Source organism: Oratosquilla oratoria, chromosome 10 (assembly GCF_046742065.1).
Source record: "Oratosquilla oratoria isolate Oo_2021 chromosome 10, ASM4674206v1, whole genome shotgun sequence".
NCBI classification, from domain to species: Eukaryota; Metazoa; Arthropoda; class Malacostraca; order Stomatopoda; family Squillidae; genus Oratosquilla; species Oratosquilla oratoria.
In genome coordinates, this window is record NC_134786.1 from 11422820 (window position 1) to 11441973 (window position 19154).

The 19154-nt window shown below is 38.9% G+C and overlaps 19 non-coding genes across 19 annotated transcripts; all 19 read left to right on the top strand.

Annotated features, from left to right (window-relative positions):
* Positions 1-421: 421 nt before the first annotated feature.
* Positions 422-493, top strand: TRNAD-GUC (transfer RNA aspartic acid (anticodon GUC)). The gene has a single exon. It is a non-coding gene; the product is annotated as a tRNA-Asp (tRNA).
* A 928-nt stretch (positions 494-1421) lies between these two features.
* Positions 1422-1493, top strand: TRNAD-GUC (transfer RNA aspartic acid (anticodon GUC)). The gene has a single exon. It is a non-coding gene; the product is annotated as a tRNA-Asp (tRNA).
* Positions 1494-1579: 86 nt separating this feature from the next.
* On the top strand, positions 1580-1650 carry TRNAG-GCC (transfer RNA glycine (anticodon GCC)). The gene has a single exon. It is a non-coding gene; the product is annotated as a tRNA-Gly (tRNA).
* An 881-nt stretch (positions 1651-2531) lies between these two features.
* TRNAD-GUC (transfer RNA aspartic acid (anticodon GUC)) lies at positions 2532-2603 on the top strand. The gene has a single exon. It is a non-coding gene; the product is annotated as a tRNA-Asp (tRNA).
* Positions 2604-2695: 92 nt separating this feature from the next.
* TRNAD-GUC (transfer RNA aspartic acid (anticodon GUC)) lies at positions 2696-2766 on the top strand. The gene has a single exon. It is a non-coding gene; the product is annotated as a tRNA-Asp (tRNA).
* A 1987-nt stretch (positions 2767-4753) lies between these two features.
* Positions 4754-4825, top strand: TRNAD-GUC (transfer RNA aspartic acid (anticodon GUC)). The gene has a single exon. It is a non-coding gene; the product is annotated as a tRNA-Asp (tRNA).
* A 91-nt stretch (positions 4826-4916) lies between these two features.
* TRNAG-GCC (transfer RNA glycine (anticodon GCC)) lies at positions 4917-4987 on the top strand. The gene has a single exon. It is a non-coding gene; the product is annotated as a tRNA-Gly (tRNA).
* A 766-nt stretch (positions 4988-5753) lies between these two features.
* Positions 5754-5825, top strand: TRNAD-GUC (transfer RNA aspartic acid (anticodon GUC)). Its single transcript has one exon. It is a non-coding gene; the product is annotated as a tRNA-Asp (tRNA).
* A 91-nt stretch (positions 5826-5916) lies between these two features.
* TRNAG-GCC (transfer RNA glycine (anticodon GCC)) lies at positions 5917-5987 on the top strand. The gene has a single exon. It is a non-coding gene; the product is annotated as a tRNA-Gly (tRNA).
* Positions 5988-6927: 940 nt separating this feature from the next.
* Positions 6928-6998, top strand: TRNAG-GCC (transfer RNA glycine (anticodon GCC)). The gene has a single exon. It is a non-coding gene; the product is annotated as a tRNA-Gly (tRNA).
* A 1976-nt stretch (positions 6999-8974) lies between these two features.
* On the top strand, positions 8975-9046 carry TRNAD-GUC (transfer RNA aspartic acid (anticodon GUC)). The gene has a single exon. It is a non-coding gene; the product is annotated as a tRNA-Asp (tRNA).
* Positions 9047-9993: 947 nt separating this feature from the next.
* Positions 9994-10065, top strand: TRNAD-GUC (transfer RNA aspartic acid (anticodon GUC)). The gene has a single exon. It is a non-coding gene; the product is annotated as a tRNA-Asp (tRNA).
* A 92-nt stretch (positions 10066-10157) lies between these two features.
* On the top strand, positions 10158-10228 carry TRNAG-GCC (transfer RNA glycine (anticodon GCC)). Its single transcript has one exon. It is a non-coding gene; the product is annotated as a tRNA-Gly (tRNA).
* Positions 10229-12038: 1810 nt separating this feature from the next.
* Positions 12039-12110, top strand: TRNAD-GUC (transfer RNA aspartic acid (anticodon GUC)). Its single transcript has one exon. It is a non-coding gene; the product is annotated as a tRNA-Asp (tRNA).
* Positions 12111-12201: 91 nt separating this feature from the next.
* TRNAG-GCC (transfer RNA glycine (anticodon GCC)) lies at positions 12202-12272 on the top strand. Its single transcript has one exon. It is a non-coding gene; the product is annotated as a tRNA-Gly (tRNA).
* A 3333-nt stretch (positions 12273-15605) lies between these two features.
* Positions 15606-15677, top strand: TRNAD-GUC (transfer RNA aspartic acid (anticodon GUC)). Its single transcript has one exon. It is a non-coding gene; the product is annotated as a tRNA-Asp (tRNA).
* A 91-nt stretch (positions 15678-15768) lies between these two features.
* Positions 15769-15839, top strand: TRNAG-GCC (transfer RNA glycine (anticodon GCC)). The gene has a single exon. It is a non-coding gene; the product is annotated as a tRNA-Gly (tRNA).
* Positions 15840-17658: 1819 nt separating this feature from the next.
* On the top strand, positions 17659-17730 carry TRNAD-GUC (transfer RNA aspartic acid (anticodon GUC)). The gene has a single exon. It is a non-coding gene; the product is annotated as a tRNA-Asp (tRNA).
* A 91-nt stretch (positions 17731-17821) lies between these two features.
* On the top strand, positions 17822-17892 carry TRNAG-GCC (transfer RNA glycine (anticodon GCC)). Its single transcript has one exon. It is a non-coding gene; the product is annotated as a tRNA-Gly (tRNA).
* Positions 17893-19154: the final 1262 nt, after the last annotated feature.

Consider the following 19154-nt stretch of genomic DNA (forward strand, 5'->3'; position numbering starts at 1 on the left):
CACCAGCATATCACACAAAGATAGTGAACAGGGCATCAGTACTCTTGAAAAGGTCAATATAAGGTGACGTCGCTCCTGGCGCTCTCACCGTACGCAACAATTTTGATTCCTCGCCATGTTCTGTTCCTGTGATCATAGAAAAATGAACAAGAAACAAGAGAGTGAAGCGGCAGAATATAGAGAGGGCCCGTGATTGCCTGAAATAGAAACAAGGAGGAAAAAGAAGAGAAAAGCAGCACAGCTGCACCCAGCACTCCACAAGCATCTACTAGCCACGCCCACCTTACACCTCCATCCACACCACACCACTCACCCTCACCTCACATCTCATCAGCAAAGAAGAGGAACATGGAGATTTTCCTCATGTCTAATATGGTGCGTCCACTCTACATAAACACTGCTTTCATTAAACTGTGTTTATTCCTCGGTAGTATAGTGGTGAGTATCCCCGCCTGTCACGCGGGAGACCGGGGTTCGATTCCCCGCCGGGGAGACAATCATTTTCAAAAGAAAAAATTATATCATGTCGTGAGACTCACCCCAGAAGATGTACCAGAAACAATCACATCACTGTTATCATCGCATCGGTGGTTCAGTGGTAGAATTCTCGCTTGCCACGCGGGAGGCCCGGGTTCGATTCCCGGCCGATCCAAGTTTATAGTAGCATTGGTTGGTAAAGACATAAATGCGTTCGTGAGACCCGTAAATCACCAAGGGAGCGTCACCAGCGATCATTCAAAAAAATCTGTTACATGAGCAAATTTTAGGTAAGAATTTCAAAAGAAGAGCTATGATGGTGGCAACAATCAAATAAAGCTACACAACTGTATTTCGTTTCTATTTTTTTCATACAACATAAAGTAGATAAAATATTGGCAATCTATGGGAACCCCATTGCATAAAAAAGTCTGTATATTGATATAGCATCAACATTTCCAAAGCTATTTCCTTTTTTTGCTACAGAATTGTGTTTATGGAGATACTTGACAACTCCTCCCACCAGCATACCACACAAAGACAGTGGACAGGGCATCAGTACTCTTGAAAAGGTCAATATAAGGTGACGTCGCTCTTGGCGCTCTCACCGTACGCAACAATTTTGATTCCTCGCTATGTATTGTTCCTGTGATCATAGAAAAATGAACAAGAAACAAGAGAGTGAAGCGGCAGAATATAGAGAGGGCCCGTGATTGCCTGATATAGAAACAAGAAGGGGAAAAAAAAAGAGAAAAGCAGCACAGCTGCATCCAGCACTCCACAAGCATCTACTAGCCACGCCCACCTTACACCTCCATCCACGCCACACCACTCACCCTCACCTCACACCTCATCAGCAAAGAAGAGGAACATGGAGATTTTCCTCATGTCTAATATGGTGCGTCCACTCTAAATATACATTGCTTTCTTCAAATTGTGTTTATTCCTCGGTAGTATAGTGGTGAGTATCCCCGCCTGTCACGCGGGAGACCGGGGTTCGATTCCCCGCCGGGGAGACAATCATTTTCAAAAGAAGAAATTATCATGTCGTGAGACTCACCCCTGAGGATGTACCAGACACAATCACATCACTGTTATCATCGCATCGGTGGTTCAGTGGTAGAATTCTCGCCTGCCACGCGGGAGGCCCGGGTTCGATTCCCGGCCTATGCAGGTTTATGGTAGTATTGGTTGGCAAAGACATAAATGCATTTCTGAGACCCGGAAATCATTAAGGGAGTGTCACCAGTGATCATTCGAAAAATCTGGTACATTAGCGAATTTTAGGTAAAATTTTTAAAAAGAAGATCTATGATGGTGGCAACACTCAAGTAAATTTATACAACTGTATTACGTTTCTATTTTTCATACATAAAGTACATAAAATATTGGCAACCTCTGGCAACCTCATTGCATAAAAATCATTCTGTATATTAATATAGCGTCAACATTTCCATAGCTATTTCCTTTATATATATATATATATATATATATATATATATATATATATATATATAGCGACAACATTTCTATAGCTATTTTTTTTTTTTTTTTTTTTTTTTTTTTTTTTTTTTTTTTTTTTTTTTGCTACAGAATTGTGTTTATGGAGATATTTGGCAACTCCTCCCACCAGCATACCCCACAAAGAAAGTGAACAGGGCATCAGTACTCTTGAAAAGGTCAAAATCAGGTGACGTCGCTTCTGGCGCTCTCACCGTACGCAACAATTTTGATTTCTTGCCCTATATTGTTGCTGTGATCATGGAAAAATGAACAAGAAACAGAGAGTGAAGCGGCAGAATATAGAGAGGGCCCGTGATTGCCTGAAATAGAAACAAGAAGGAAAAAGAAAGAAGAGAAAAGAAGCACAGCTGCACCCAGCACACCACAAGCATGTATTAGCCACGCCCACCTTAAACCTCCTCCACCCACGCCACACCACTCACCCTCACCTCACACCTCATCAGAAATGAAAAGGAACTTGGAGATTTTCCTCATGTCTAATATGGTGCGTCCACTCTTTATATACACTCCTTTCTTCAAACTATATTTTTTCCTCGGTAGTATAGTGGTGAGTATCCCCGCCTGTCACGCGGGAGACCGGGGTTCGATTCCCCGCCGGGGAGACAATTATTTTCAAAAGAATAAATTACGTCATGTCTCGAGACTCACTCAAGAGGATGTACCAGACACAGTCTCATCACGATTAGCCTCTGTCGCATCGGTGGTTCAGTGGTAGAATTCTCGCCTGTCATGCGGGAGGCCCGGGTTCGTTTCCCGGCCGATGCAGGTTTATGGTAGTATTGGATGGTAAAGACATCAATGCATTTGTGAGACCCGTAAACAATTAACCGTAAACCAATTAGATTCTATCAAAATACGATGTCTTAATATTGCAGCAGTGACCTACTAGTCCAATACCTTTTATATATTTTTATTGTTTCACACATTTCATTCAATCAATATTAATTGAATTGTCTTACAACTGTTCTCGACAAATAGTATTATCATAGTTATATCGCATTCTATCTCTGAATTTCTTCTAAATTACTTAAGAAATTGTCTTAGTTAATTTTGCTTCCCTGAAGTTGTATCTGCATCGTTTTTATGAAGTATCTTTCTCTATTTTCTTCTCTTCGTTAAAAACTGAGGACATCATATTGCCTTTGTTGGTATTTTTTGTTGTTTTTCTTAATTCTATGGATACATGTACTAAATCTATAATTATATATACGATATGTCACCTGCCTGACACTTGATCCACACACATGCAAGAAGGTGTCGACAGGCACTGGCGCCTTCTAAGACCTCCAATCTTACTGACCTTCACATTTCCAAATCGTAAACACCTGACTCATACATACGACACATATCACAATATCGCCCAACGGGAAGCTATCGAAACAAGTACATATTGCCGCGAAACACATACAAACCACTCCTTATACCTACCAAACTACACAATCATAACTATGAATCATACATCAAGTTAAGACACATTTACTAAAACTAACTAGATCCACTATAATACAACTTACTGACAAACATTATTGTAGAAAGACAAAAATATTAGTGGATAAGCAACCTAAAGTACAAAACGTGATGCAGCCATTTCTGTGTATCTGAACAATGCGATTGTAGCGACAAGGGCAACTCTCCCTTTTAGGGAGCATCTTAGGACTCTCCCTATACAGACTTACATCACCACAATGTATGTATCTAGTATGAGCATGTGTGTGTGTGTGTGTGTGTGTGTGTGTGTGTGTGTGTGTGTGTGTGTGTGTGTGTGTGTGTGTGTGTGTGTGTGTGTGTGTGTGTGTGTGTGTGTGTGTGTGTGTGTGTGTGTGTGTGTGTGTGTGTGTGTGTGTGTGTGTGTGTGCGTGTATTGTCAATGTATGAATTTGTATGTGTATGAACAAAAGTTTGATGCTCATACATAGGTAAAATTATATCTTGAAGAATTACTACATTTGAAAAATACCTAGTAAGATAGGCGAGAGAGATTTTTTGTGCGTTTACCAAAAATAATTGTAAGAAGAATATAATTTTTTGGGGAAATCTGATTTTTATTGCCGATCTCACCATAATTTGATTAGAAAATATATCAAGATCAACAATACATTTACAAAATATTATCTTTTAACTAAATATTAACAGTTATAATTGCTATATATTTATTCAATATTCCCTATAAATCATATTAGACAATGTCAAAATAGATTAGATTGATATAAATTAACAAATATCATATGGGAAATAGCAGTTACTGAATATATGATGTGTGTCAATAAGAAATTACCTTAACACATGAATTTCTGTTCAACAAAATTGCTCTTTTTCAAATTTATAACCTTTAGACTCTGTTCACACCAGTGGTTTCAACCGAGGCGGTTTAATTATAGTGTCAGTCAATGGAGGCGTCCACACACAAACGCAAATTTATTCTTTGAGTATGCGGTTTCCGCGCGATTCAAATTGATGGTGTGAACAAAGCCTTAGTGTCGTATATACTGTATAAATTGACGACAAAGGTCCTGTGAATCCCCCACGACTTGTGTGAAAAAAGTGTAAGAAATATAGTCGAGGTTGATAAAGATAGATCTTGAGCTCAGCCCGAGGATTAGATGTCACATCCTCAGGCTGCACTTTCTGATGGAGGTGAGTATGATGACTGGTTTTGAAAATATGCAACAGCTTCACTGTTCATCTTGGCCCCTCATATCTAATATGGTCCGTCCACTCTATATATACACTGCTTTCTTTACATCATATTTATTCCTCGGTAGTATAGTGGTGAGTATCCCCGCCTGTCACGCGGGAGACCGGGGTTCGATTCCCCGCCGGGGAGACAATCATTTTCAAAACAAAAATTATGTCATGCCTTGAGACTCACCCCAGAGGATGTACCAGACACAGTCTCATCACATATTACATTCGTCGCATCGGTGGTTCAGTGGTAGAATTCTCGCCTGCCACGCGGGAGGCCCGGGTTCGATTCCCGGCCGATGCAGGTTTATGGTAGTATGTATAGCAAAGACATAAATGAATTTGTGAGACCCGTAAACCATTAAGGGAGCGTCACCAGCGATCATTCGAAAAAATCTAGTAAATGAGCGAATTTTAGGTAAAAATTTCAAAAGAAGTTCTATGATGGTGGCAAAACTCAAATAAAGTTATACAACTGTATTTCGTTTCTATATTTTATACAACATAAAGTAGATAAAATATTGGCAACCTCTGGCAACCCCATTGCATGAAAAAACATTCTGTATATTGATATAGCGTCAACATTTCCATAGCTATTTTTTTTTCTACAGAATTGTGTTTATGGAGATATTTGGCAATTCTTCCCACCAGTATACCCCACAAAGACAGTGGACAGGGCATCAGTACTCTTGAAAAGGTCAAAATAAGGTGACGTCGCTCCTGGCGCTCTCACCGTACGCAACAATTTTGATTCCTCGCCCTGTATTGTTGCTGTGGTCATGAAAAAATGAACAAGAAACAAGAGAGTGAAGCGGCAGAATATAGAGAGGGCCCGTGATTGCCTGAAATAGAAACAAGGAGGAAAAAAGAAGAGAAAAGCAGCACAGCTGCACCCAGCACTCCACAAGCATCTACTAGCCAAGCCCACCTTACACCTGCTCCACCCATGCCACACCACTCACCCTCACCTCATACCTCATCAGCAAAGAAGAGGAACTTGGAGATTTTCCTCATGTCTAATATGGTACGTCCACTCTATGTATACACTGCTTTCTTCAAACTGTGTTTATTCCTCGGTAGTATAGTGGTGAGTATCCCCGCCTGTCACGCGGGAGACCGGGGTTCGATTCCCCGCCGGGGAGACAATCATTTTCAAAACAAAAATTACGTCATGTCTTGAGACTCACTCAAGAGGATGTACCAGACACAGTCTCATCAAAGGTTGCATTCGTTGCATCGGTGGTTCAGTGGTAGAATTCTCGCCTGCCACGCGGGAGGCCCGGGTTCGATTCCCGGCCGATGCAGGTTTATGGTAGTATTGGTTAGCAAAGACATAAATGAATTTGTGAGACCCGTAAACCATTAAGGGAGCGTCACCAGCGATCATGCGAAAAAAACTTATACATGAGCGAATTTTAGGTAAAAATTTCAAAAGAAGATCTATGATGGTGGCAAAACTCAAATAAAGTTATACAACCGTATTTCGTTTCTATATTTTATAAAATATAAAGTAGATTAAATATTGGCAACCTCTGGCAACCCCATTCCATAAAAAAACATTCTGTATATTGATATAGCGTCAACATTTCGATAGTTTTTTTGTTTGTTTTTCTACAGGATTGTGTTTATGGAGATATTTGGCAATTCTTCCCACCAGCATACCCCACACAGACAGTGGACAGGGCATCAGTACTCTTGAAAATGTCAAAATAAGGTAACGTCGCTCCTGGCGTTCTCACCGTACGCAACAATTTTGATTCCTCGCCCTGTATTGTTGATGTGATCATGAAAAAATGAACAAGAAACAAGAGAGTGAAGCGGCAGAATAGAGAGAGGGCCCGTGATTGCCTGAAATAGAAACAAGAAGGTAAAAGAAATAAGAGAAAAGCAGCACAGCTGCACCCAGCACTCCACAAGCATCTACTAGCCAAGCCCACACTTACACCTGCTCCATCCACGCCACACCACTCACCCTCACCTCACACCTCATCAGCAAAGAAGAGGAACTTGGAGATTTTCCTCATGTCTAATATGGTGCGTCCACTCTATATATACACTGTTTTCTTCAAACTGTGTTTATTCCTCGGTAGTATAGTGGTGAGTATCCCCGCCTGTCACGCGGGAGACCGGGGTTCAATTCCCCGCCGGGGAGACAATAATTTTCATAAGAATAAATTACTTCATGTCTCGAGACTCACTCCAGAGGATGTACCAGACACAGTCTCATCACGATTAGCCTCTGTCGCATCGGTGGTTCAGTGGTAGAATTCTCGCCTGCCACGCGGGAGGCCCGGGTTCGATTCCCGGCCGATGCAGGTTTATGGTAGTATTGTATAGCAAAGACATCAATGCTTTTGTGAGACCAGAAAACCATCAACTATAAACCAATTAGATTCTATCAAAATACGATGTCTTAATACTGCAACAGCGACCTACTAATCCAATATCTTTTATATATATTTTTATTGTTTCACACATTTTATACAACCAATATTAATTTAATTGTCGTACAACTATTCTCGGCAAATAGAATTATCATAGTTAAATCGCACTCTCTCTATCTCTGAATTTCTTCTAAATTGCTTAAGAAATGGTCTTAGTTAATTTTGCTTTCCTGAAGTTGTATCTGCATCGTTTCTATGAATTACCTTTCTGCATTTCCTTCTCTTCGTTAAATATTGAGAACATCATATTGTCTTTGTTGTTGTTTTTGTTGTTTTACTTAATTCTATGGATACATATACTAAGTCTATAACTATATATAGGATAAATCACCTGCCTGACACTTGATCCACATACATGCAAGAAGGTGTCGACAGGTACTGGCGCCTTCCAATACCTCCAATCTTACTGACCTTTACAATCCTAAATCGTAAACACCTGACTCAAACATACGACAAACATAACAATATCGCCCACCGGAAAGCTATCGAAACATGTACATATCGCTGCAAAACACATATAAACCACTCCTTATACCTACCAAACTACATAATCATAACTATGAACCATACATCAAGTTAAGACATATTTACTAAAATTAAGTAGATCCATTATAATACAACTTACTGACAAACATTATTGTAGAAAGACAAAAATATTAGTGGATAAGCAAGCTAGAGTAGAAACGTGATGCAGCTGTTTCTGTGTATCTAAACTTTGCGATTATAGCGTCATGGGGAACTCTCCCTTATAGGGATCATCTTAGGACTCTCCCTATACAGATTTACATCACCACACTGTATGTATCTTAGTATGAGCATGTGTGTGTATGTGTGTGTATGTGTGTGTGTGTGTGTGTGTGTGTGTGTGTGTGTGTGTGTGTGTGTGTGTGTGTGTGTGTGTGTGTGTGTGTGTGTGTGTGTGTGTGTGTGTGTGTGTGTGTGTGTGTGTTTATGTGTGTGTGTCTGTATTGTCAATGTATGAATTTGTGTGTGTATGAACCAAAAGCTTGATACTCTTATATAGGTAAAATTGAAGAATTACTACCTTTACAAAAATACATAGTAAGATAGGCGAGAGGGATTTTTTGTGCGTTTACCCAAAATAATTGTAAGAAGAATCTAAACTTTTTGGAAATAATTTTTTATTACCGACCTCACTATAATTTGATTATAAAATATATCAAGATCAACAATATATTTACAAAATATTAGATTTAAACTAAATATTAACAGTTATAATTGCTATATATTTATTTGATATTCTCTATAAATCATATCAGGCAATGTCAAAATAGATTAGATTGATATAAACTAACAAATATCATATGGGAAATAGCAGTCACTGAATATATAATGTGTATCAATTAGAAATTACTTTAACACATGAATATCTGTTCCACAAAATTACTCTTTTTTGAACTCATAACCTTTAGGCTCTGTTCACACCAGTGGTTTCAACCGAGGCGGTTTAATTTCAGTGTCAGTCAATGGAGGCGTTTACACACAAACGCAAAGTTATTCTTTTAGTATGCGGTTTCCGCGCGATTCAAACTGATGGTGTGAACAAAGCCTTAGTGTCGTTTATATAAATTGACGACAACGTTCCTGTGAATCTCCCACACGTTGTGTGAAAAAGTGTAAGATATATAGTTGAGGATGATAAAGATAGATCTTAAGCTCAATCTAAGGATTAGATGTCATACCTTCAGGGCTGCACTTCCTGATGGAGGTGAGTATGATGACTGGTTTTGAAAATATACAACAGCTTCGCTATTCACCTTGGTCCCTCGTGTCTAATATGGTCCGTCCATTCTACATATACACTGCTTTCTTCAAACTCTGTTTATTCCTCGGTAGTATAGTGGTGAGTATCCCCGCCTGTCACGCGGGAGACCGGGGTTCGATTCCCCGCCGGGGAGACAATCATTTTCAAAACAAAAATTACGTCATGTCTTGAGACTCACTCAAGAGGAAGTCCCAGACACAGTCTCATCACATATTACATTTGTTACAACGGTGGTTCAGTGGTAGAATTCTCGCCTGCCACGCGGGAGGCCCGGGTTCCATTCCCGGCCGATGCAGGTTTATAGTAGTATTGGTTAGCAAAGACATAAATGAATTTGTGAGACGCGTAAACCATTAAAGGAGCGTCACCAGCGATCATGCGAAAAAATCTGGTGCATGAGCGAATTTTTGGTAAAAATGTCAAAAGAAGAGCTATGATGGTGGCAACACTCAAATAAAGTTATACAACCGTATTTCGTTTCAATATTTTATGCAACATAAAGTAGATGAAATATTGGCAACCTCTGGCAACCCCATTGCATAAAAAACATTCTGTATATTGATATAGCGTCAACATTTCCATAGCTATTTGCTTTTTTTGCTAGAGAATTGTGTTTATGGAGATATTTGGCAATTCTTCCCACCAGAATACCCCACAAAGACAGTGGACAGGGCATCAAAAAAGGTGACATCGCTCCTGGCGCTCTTACCGTACGTAACAATTTTGATTCCTCACCCTGTATTGTTGATGTAATCATAGAAAAATGAACAACAAACAAGAGAGTGAAGTGGCAAAATATAGAGAGGGCCCGTGATTGCCTGAACTAGAAACAAGGAGGAAAAAAAAGAAGAGAAAAGCAGCACAGCTGCACCCAGCACTCCACAAGCATCTACTAGCCAAGCCAACCTTACACCTCCTCCACCCACGCCACACCACTCACCCTCACCTCACACCTCATCAGCAAAGAAGAGGGACTTGGAGATTTTCCTCATGTCTAACATGGTGCGTCCACTCTAAAAAAAAAAAAAAAAAAAAAAAAAAAAAAAAAAAAAAAAACTGCTTTCATTAAACTGTGTTTATTCCTCGGTAGTATAGTGGTGAGTATCCCCGCCTGTCACGCGGGAGACCGGGGTTCGATTCCCCGCCGGGGAGACAATTATTTTCAAAAGAAGAAATTACGTCATGTCTCGAGACTCACTCAAGAGGATGTACCAGACACAGTCTCATCACGGTTAGACTTTGTTGCATCGGTGGTTCAGTGGTAGAATTCTCGCCTGCCACGCGGGAGGCCCGGGTTCGATTCCCGGCCGATGCAGGTTTATGGTAGTATTGTATAGCAAAGACATTAATGCTTTTGTGAGACCAGAAAACCATCAACCATAAACCAATTAGATTCTATCAAAATACGATGTTTCAATGCTGCAGCAGTGACCTACTAATCCAATACCTTTAATATATTTTTTATTGTTTCACACATCTTATTCAATCAATATTAATTGAATTGTCTCACAACTATCCTTGACAAATAGCATTAGCATAGTTAAATCGTACTCTATATCTGAATTTCTTTTAAATTGCTTAAGAAATTGTCTTAGTTAATTTTGCTTTCCTGAAGTTTTATCTGTATCGTTTCTATGAATTATCTCTCTGCATTTCCTTCTCTTCGTTAAAAACTGAGGACATCATATTACCTTTGTTGTTGTTTTTGTTGTTTTACTTAATTCTATGGATACATATACTAGGTCTACCTTTATATACGATATGTCACCTGCCTGACACTTGATCCACATACATGCAAGAAGGTGTCGACAGGCACTGGCACCTTCCAATACCTCCAATCTTACTGACCTTCACATTCCCAAATCGTAAACACCTGACTCAAACTTACGACACACATCACAATATCGTCTAACGGAAAGCTATCGAAACATGTACAGCTGCACAGAAAACTATCGTTAGTAAATCACGCTAATCATTTTGACACAAAACAACGAAACTATTTGAGACAAGTTGAAGTCTCCATCGGAAATAAGATTATCATGTCATGGTGAATCCATATGAACTCCGGAACTATTATTCGATTCATATTCATTCAGAAGGAATTCGAACAATTCGAACCCCAGAAATACCAACCCTTCGGTATCATAAGGTTATGTTCATTAGCGAATGTTTCGACACCCCTACTAACGATAGTTTTCTGTGTAGCTGTACATATTGTCGCGAAACACATACAAACCACTCCTTATACCTATCAAACTATACAATCATAGCTATGAACCATACATCAAGTTAAGACACATTTACTAAAACTAACTAGAAGAATTACTACCTCTAAGAAAATACCTAGTAAGATAGGTGAGAGAGATTTTTATGCGTTTACCCAAAATAATTGTAAGAAGAATCTAAAATTTTTGGAAATTTGATTTTTATAACCGATCTCACCATAATTTGATTAGAAAATATATCAAGATCAACAATATATTTACAAAATATTTGATTTAAACTAAATATTAACAGTTATAATTGTTATATACTTATCTAATATTATCTATAAATCATATTAGACAATGTCAAAATAGATTAGATTGATATAAACTAACAAATATCATATGGGAAATAGCAGTTACTGAATATATAATGTGTATCAATAAGAAATTACCTTAACACATGTATTTCTGCTCCACAAAATTACTCTTTTTCATAATATTTATGCTCTGTTCACACCAGTGGTTTCAACCTAGGCGGTTTAATTATAGTGTCAGTCAATGGAGGCGTTCACACACAAACGCAAATTTATTCTTTGAGTATGCGGTTTCCGTGCGATTCAATCTGATGGTGTGAACAAAGCCTTAGTGTCGCATATATAAATTGACGACAACGGTCCTGTGAATCTCCCACGCCTTGTGTGGAAAAGAGTAAGAAATATAGTTGAGGTTGATAAGAATAGATCTTAAGCTCAATCCGAGGATTGAATGTCATATCCTCTTGGCTGCACTTCCTGGTGGAGGTGAGTATGATGACTGGATTTGAAAATATACAACAGCTTCACTATTCGTCCTGGTTCCTCATGTCTGATATGGTCCGTCCACTCTATATATATACTGCTTTCTTTATAGTTTATTTATTCCTCGGTAGTATAGTGGTGAGTATCCCCGCCTGTCACGCGGGAGACCGGGGTTCGATTCCCCGCCGGGGAGACAATTATTTTCAAAACAAAAATTACGTCATGTCTTGAGACTCACTCCAGAGGATGTACCAGAAACCGTGTCATCACTAATAGCATTCGTTGCATCGGTGGTTCAGTGGTAGAATTCTCGCCTGCCACGCGGGAGGCCCGGGTTCGATTCCCGGCCGATGCAGGTTTATGGTGGTGTTGGTTGGCACAGCCATAAATGCGTTTCTCAGACCAGTAAATCATAATCCAATTACAGTCCCGAAAAATAATATGGCTTGATCCTCAAACAGCCTACAGAATTATAAAAATATAACGGTGTAAAGATGTTGTTACAAGCATTAAAAACAATATGCTACGGAATAGCCGTTTTGTACAACATTGTTATATCTTGTTGTTGATTAATTCCTCAAATGTCGGTATGGGACTTTTCTTATACCGGTTGGTGCATGCTCTTATCAGTTTGATGTTATTGTGGTGACGCACCTCGCGCCGTTGTGGTGGGGCGGGAGGGGGAGGGGGAGGAAGTTCGGGTGCCGAGGATGTTTTACTAGAGTGACTGCAAACGACCTTAGAGTCTGAAGGTAACGGTCAGCAAGGGTTGGAAGTCCGAGTGTAGTGGGAGTGTGCCGATGGGTGGTGTTTTCATTGCCAAGAATTGTGCAACAGGCAACGTTTCTGCACTTTCTCCAGCTGTCTCTGCTGCGTGACTGAGAGGAGGCCCAGAAAGTTGACGCATACATCAACTTGGACAAAATTTAAGAAAGTATAGGTGATTTTGAGATATTTAGCCTGTACCCCTAATGACCTCAGGTGACGCAGCATAAACAGATTGTAGGAGGCTACCCTGAAGGTGGTAGCGGTGTTCTCCTTTCAAATCAACTTGCTGTCAATGGTGATCCCCAGCCTCTTGGTCGACTGGACCATCTGTAGGGATTGGCTGTCAATTGTCAGCAGGAGAGGAGGGAGAACGTCATTGGAGGTGTGCAAGTGCATTACCACAGTTTTCTTGTGGTTGATGATAACTCTGTTATACATTGTCCAAGTGTGTAGCCTGACCAGCGTGTCCTGCAGTGGGTTATAGTCCAGATCATTGTTGGACATGTATGTGTGTGTGTATGTATTTGTGTGTGTGTGTGTGTGTGTGTGTGTGTGTGTGTGTGTGTGTGTGTGTGTGTGTGTGTGTGTGTGTGTGTGTGTGTGTGTATTTACCTAGTTGTATTTGACGGGAAAAGGCCCGCTTTTGTATCTTTCAGCATCCAGTTTGATCTTGAATTCTTGTATAGTTTTTGCGCTCACCATTTCCTCAATTCAGTTTGTTCTAGATATCTATCTGTGTGGGAAGCTATTCTTTTTCAGATCTCTTCTGTAACTATCCTTTTTAAGTTTCTTTTCGTGCTCTCTCTCTCTCTCTCTCTCTCTCTCTCTCTCTCTCTCTCTCTCTCTCTCTCTCTCTCTCTCTCTCTCTCTCTCTCTCTCTCTCTCTCTCTCTCCTATCCCACTTCATTAGTAAGTCACCAAGGACTTCCATCCCTTTCATAATTATGTAGATGCCTAGAAGGTCTCCTCTTTCTCTTCTTTGTTACAGGGTCGGTAGTTCGAGTATGTCCAATCTTTGTTCGTATGTCAAATTCGAGTCTGTTGGTGCCATCTTTGTCGTTGTTCTTTGAATTCTTTCTAATTTCTTTACGTTCTTTTAATACTAGGTGTCCATAGTGTCACAGCATACTCCAGTTTTGGTCTTATCAATGTAACTAACATTCTCTTTGCCATTTCTTCATCCATGTAATCAAAGGCCACTTACATTGATTTTAATAAATTGAAAGTTTCTCCGACTGATTTGTTGATATGTTTGTTTGGTGCCATGTCATTGGTGATAGTTATTCCTAGGTCCCTTTCCGAGTTGACTTTTTTAACTTCCTTTGTACCAATTCTATATTGTCCCGATATTCTGGGGGTTTTTTCTTTCTTTTTCCAAATTATATTATACTACATTTCTTGATGTTGAAATTCACTTTACACTTTTGACTCCCTTTCCAGACTTTGTCCAGGTCTTCTTGTAGTGATTTACAATCTTCCTCTGTACTTACTCAATACAGTAGTTTCGCATCATCTCCAAAGAAGTTCTATAACATTCCACGCCTACAGCCATGTCATTTATATATATATGTCAAACATTATCGGAGCCAATACAGAGCCTTGTGGAACTCCACTTATCATTTCTTCCCAATTTGAGTTCTTGTCTCTGAGTATGACCCTCATTTTTTCTCCATTCAAGAAATCTTTCATCCATTCCAATAAATTTCCTTGTATTCCACCTATTACTTCGATTTTTCATAGTAGCTTTTAGTGCGGTACTTTGTCAAATGATTTTTGTAAATCTAAGAAGGCATAATCTGCCCATCCGTCCTTTTCATGAATCGTTTCTATTAGCCTCGAGTAAAAGTATATCAAGTTTGTGGCACATGATCTTCCGCGTCTAAATTCAAATCCGTGTGTGTGTGTTTGAGTATTTATGTGTATGTGTGAGTGTATGTTTGTGTATTTGTGTATGTGTACATGAGTATGTGTGCGTGTATGTATGTGTGTGTGTGTGTGTATGTTGTCTATGTATGAATTTGTGTGTTTAAATAAGAGTTTTATGTTCTTACAGAGGTAAATTTACATATAGAAGTGTTAATAGCTTTTTTTAATTACCTAGTATGATAGGTGAGAGGGATTTTTTATGCGTTTACCAAAAATAATAATAGAAAAAAATCTACATTTTTGGGAAATTCAATTTCTGTCACCGATCTCACCATAATTTCATTAGAAAATACATGAAGATTAACAATTTACTTACTAAATATTAGCTATTATAAATAACCAACTATCAACTAATTAACTATTAACTAAATATTAACAGTTTTAATTGCTATATATGTATTTATTATTGTCTATATTGGTAAAATAGATTAGATTGATAATGATACAAACAAATTAATGTCATATGCGCAATAGTAATTGTTGAATATATAATGACTAAAAATGAGAAATTACTTTAACACATTCATTTCTGTTCCACAAAATTGCTCTTTATGAAATTCATAACCTTTAGGCTCTGTTCACAGTAGTGGTTCCACCGCGGCGGTTTAATTACAGTGTGAGACACTGAAGGCGTTCACACACAACCACATAGTTTTTCTTTGAGTATGCGGTACTACCGCGGTTTCCGCACAATTCAAACTGATGGTGTGAACAAAGCCATAGTGTCGCATACATAAATTGACTGCAACAGTCCTGTGAATCTCCCACACCTTGTGTGAAAAAGTGTAAGAAATATAGTTGAAGTTGATAAAGATAGATCTTGAGTTCAGTCCGAGGATCGAGTGTCAGCCCCTCAGGGCTGCACTGTCTGATGGAGGTGAAGATGTTGATTGGTTTTGAAAATGTTCAACAGCTTCACTATTCATCTTGGTTCCTCATGTCTAATATGGTGCGCCCACTCTATATATACATTGCTTTCTTCTTTTTTATGTATTCCTCGGTAGTATAGTGGTGAGTATCCCCGCCTGTCACGCGGGAGACCGGGGTTCGATTCCCCGCCGGGGAGACAACCATTTTCAAAACAAAAATTACGCCATGTTTTCAGACTCACTCCAGAGGATGTACCAGACACAGTCTCATCACATATTGCATTGGTCGCATCGGTGGTTCAGTGGTAGAATTCTCGCCTGCCACGCGGGAGGCCCGGGTTCGATTCCCGGCCGATGCAGGTTTATGGTAGTATTGGTTGGCAAAGACATAAGTGTGTTTATGAAACCCATAACCCATTAACCATAAATCAATTACATTATAACAGAATACAGGTGGGACTCCACCAATTACCTCCTCCCAAGTAGAAGTCATATCTCTGAGCATCACCCTCATTTTTCTTCCATGCAAAAAGTCCTCCATCCATTTCAATAGTTTACCTGGTATCCTTCCTATGGTTTCCAGTTTTCTTAGTAGTTTTTTTTTTTTTTTTTGTGAGGAACTTTATCAAACGCTTTTCGTAGCTGTAGGAAAGTGCAATCGGCCCATCCGTCCCCCCCCTTTTCTTTGTATTATATCTAGTAGTCATGAGTAAAAGCGTGATTTTCCCTATCTAAATCAGATTTGTCTCTGATTCATTATATTGTTATCCTCCAGATATTTTATCCATCTACTTTTTATAACTTTTTCACAGATTTTTGCTATTGTGCTTATAAGAGAAACCGGTCTGTAATTTGTTGGGTCTTCTTTATTTCCTCCTTTATACATTGGTAGGATATCAGTAATTTTACAGTCGTCTGGCATTTTTTCTTCTTTGAGCGAGCAACTTATTATGTTCTATATTTTGTCTGCTAGTTCTCTCTTTACATTCTTTTAATATCCAATTTGCTATTCCATCTGGGCCATGTGATTTTCTGACATTGAGGTTCGTTATTTGATCCATTATTTCCTTCCGTGTTATTATGATTTCCTTCATGGGTAGGGGGGTTTTCATTTCTCTCCCTGCAACCCGTTGTATTTTTTCTCTAGTGAAAACCGACTTGAAGTGTTTGCACGTAACTTCAGCCATTTCGGTATCTTGTGTGTATTCTGTGTTTACTTGGTACAGTTTCATATTTCCTGTTTGTTTTTCAGTTTCCCATTTACATATCTATAGAATAGCTTTATTTGAACTTTACATTTTTCTATTATGTCTTTCTTATAGTTACATTTCTTTTCCCTGCGTATTTTTACATATTCGTTCGTATGATTACAATATATTTGCCACTTTTCAGATTTCTTGTCTTTTCTCCATCTCTTTCAAGCTTTGTCTCTTCTATCTTTCGCTTTGCTGCACTTTCTATTAAACCAGTACTTAATATACACCCTTTCCTGTGTTTCTTTTTGTAAAAATTTTCCCATTTTCTTTTAAGAAAAAATATTTTACGTTTCTAAAAGTCCGCTTTGCCATACATCAGTCTACCTCTTCTGTGTTTCTCATTTCTCTTTATATCTCCTCCTCTAATTCTAACTCGAGTAGTATATGGCCACTTCAGAATTGGTACCTTGTATTCAATCTTGTCTACTTTCTCAGATTTTGACGTATAATTTAAATCTAGTCTCGATGTTTCTTCTTTATTTCTAAATCTAGTGTTTTCCTTTGCCCATTGTGTCATTGTATGTTCCATGGCTGTGTGTGCGTGTTCACACTAGTGGTTTTAACAGCAGTGTTTTAATTACAGTGTAAGTCAATGGAGGTATTCACACACAACTGCACATTTTTCCTTGAGTGTGCGGTATATGCCTTAGTGTCGCATATATAAATTGACGGCAATGGTCTTGTGAATCTCCTACACCTTGTGTGAAAAAGTGTAAGAAATATAGTTGAAGTTGATAAAGATAGATCTTGAACTCAGTCCGAGGATTTAGTGTCAGACACTCAAAGCTGTACTGCCTAATAAAGGTGAGGATGTTGACTGGTTTTGAAAACGTGCAACAGCTTCACTATTCATCTTGGTTCCTCGTGTCTAATATGGTGCGCTCACTCTATATGCACATTGCTTTCTTCATTCTGTATTTATTCCTCGGTAGTATAGTGGTGAGTATCCCCGCCTGTCACGCGGGAGACCGGGGTTCGATTCCCCGCCGGGGAGACAATTATTTTCAAAACAAAAATTACGTCATGTCTTGAGACTCACTCCAGAGGATGTACCAGACACAATCTCATAATGATTTACATTGTTCGCATCGGTGGTTCAGTGGTAGAATTCTCGCCTGCCACGCGGGAGGCCCGGGTTCGATTCCCGGCCGATGCAGGTTTATGGTAGTATTGGTTGGCAAAGACATAAGTGTGTTTGTGAAACCAATAAACCATTAACCATAAATCTATTATATTATAGCAGAATACTGGCTCTCGTGAGACTCCACCAATTACCTTCTCCCAAGTAGAACTCATATCTCTGAGCATAACCCTCATTTTTATTTTTCATGCAAAAAATCCTCCATCCATTTCAATAGTTTACCTGGTATCCTTCCTATGGTTTCCAGTTTTCTTATTTGTATTTTTTTTTTTTTTTTTTTTTTTAGGAACTTTATCAAACGCTTTTCGTAGATCTGGGAAAGTGCAATCGGCCCATCCCCCCCCCTTTTTTCATTATATCTTGTAGTCATGAGTAAAAGCGTGATTTTCCCTATCTAAATCAGATTTGCCTCTGATTCATTATATTGCTATCCTCCAGATATTTTATCCATCTACTTTTTATAGCTTTTTCACAGATTTTAGCTATTGTGCTTATAAGAGAAATCGGTCTGTAATTTGTTGGGTCTTCTTTATTTTCTCCTTTATACATTGGTACGATATCAGTATTTTTACAGTCGTCTGGCATTTTTTCTTCTTTGAGCGAACAACATATTATGTTCTGTATTTTGTCTGTTAGTTCTCTCTTTACATTCTTTTAATATCCAATTTGCTATTCCATCTGGGCCATGTGATTTTCTGACAATGAAGTTCGTTATTTGATCCATTATTTCCTTCCGTGTTATTATGATTTCCTTCATGGGTAGAAGGGTTTTCATTTCTCTCCCTGCAACCCGTTGTATTGTTTTACTAGTGAAAACCGACTTAAAGTGTTTGCACATAACTTCAGCCATTTCGGTATCTTGTGTGTATTCTGTGTTTACTTGGTACAGTTTCATATTTCCTGTTTGTTTTTCAGTTTCCCATATACATATCTATAGAATAGCTTTGACGTATAATTTAAATCTAGTCTCGATGGTTCTTTATTTCTAAATCTAGTGTTTTCCTTTACCCATTGTGTCATTGTATGTTCCAGGGCTGTGTGTGTGTGTGTGTTCACACTAGTGGTTTTAACAGCGGCGTTTTAATTACAGTGTAAGTCAATGGAGGTATTCACACACAACTGCACATTTTTCTTTGAGTGTGCGGTACTACCGCGGTTTTCGCACAATTCAAACTGATGGTATGAACAAAGCCTTAGTGTCGCCTTTATAGATTTATGGCAATGGTCTTGTGAATCTCCCACACCTTGTGTGAAAAAGTGTAAGAAATATAGTTGAA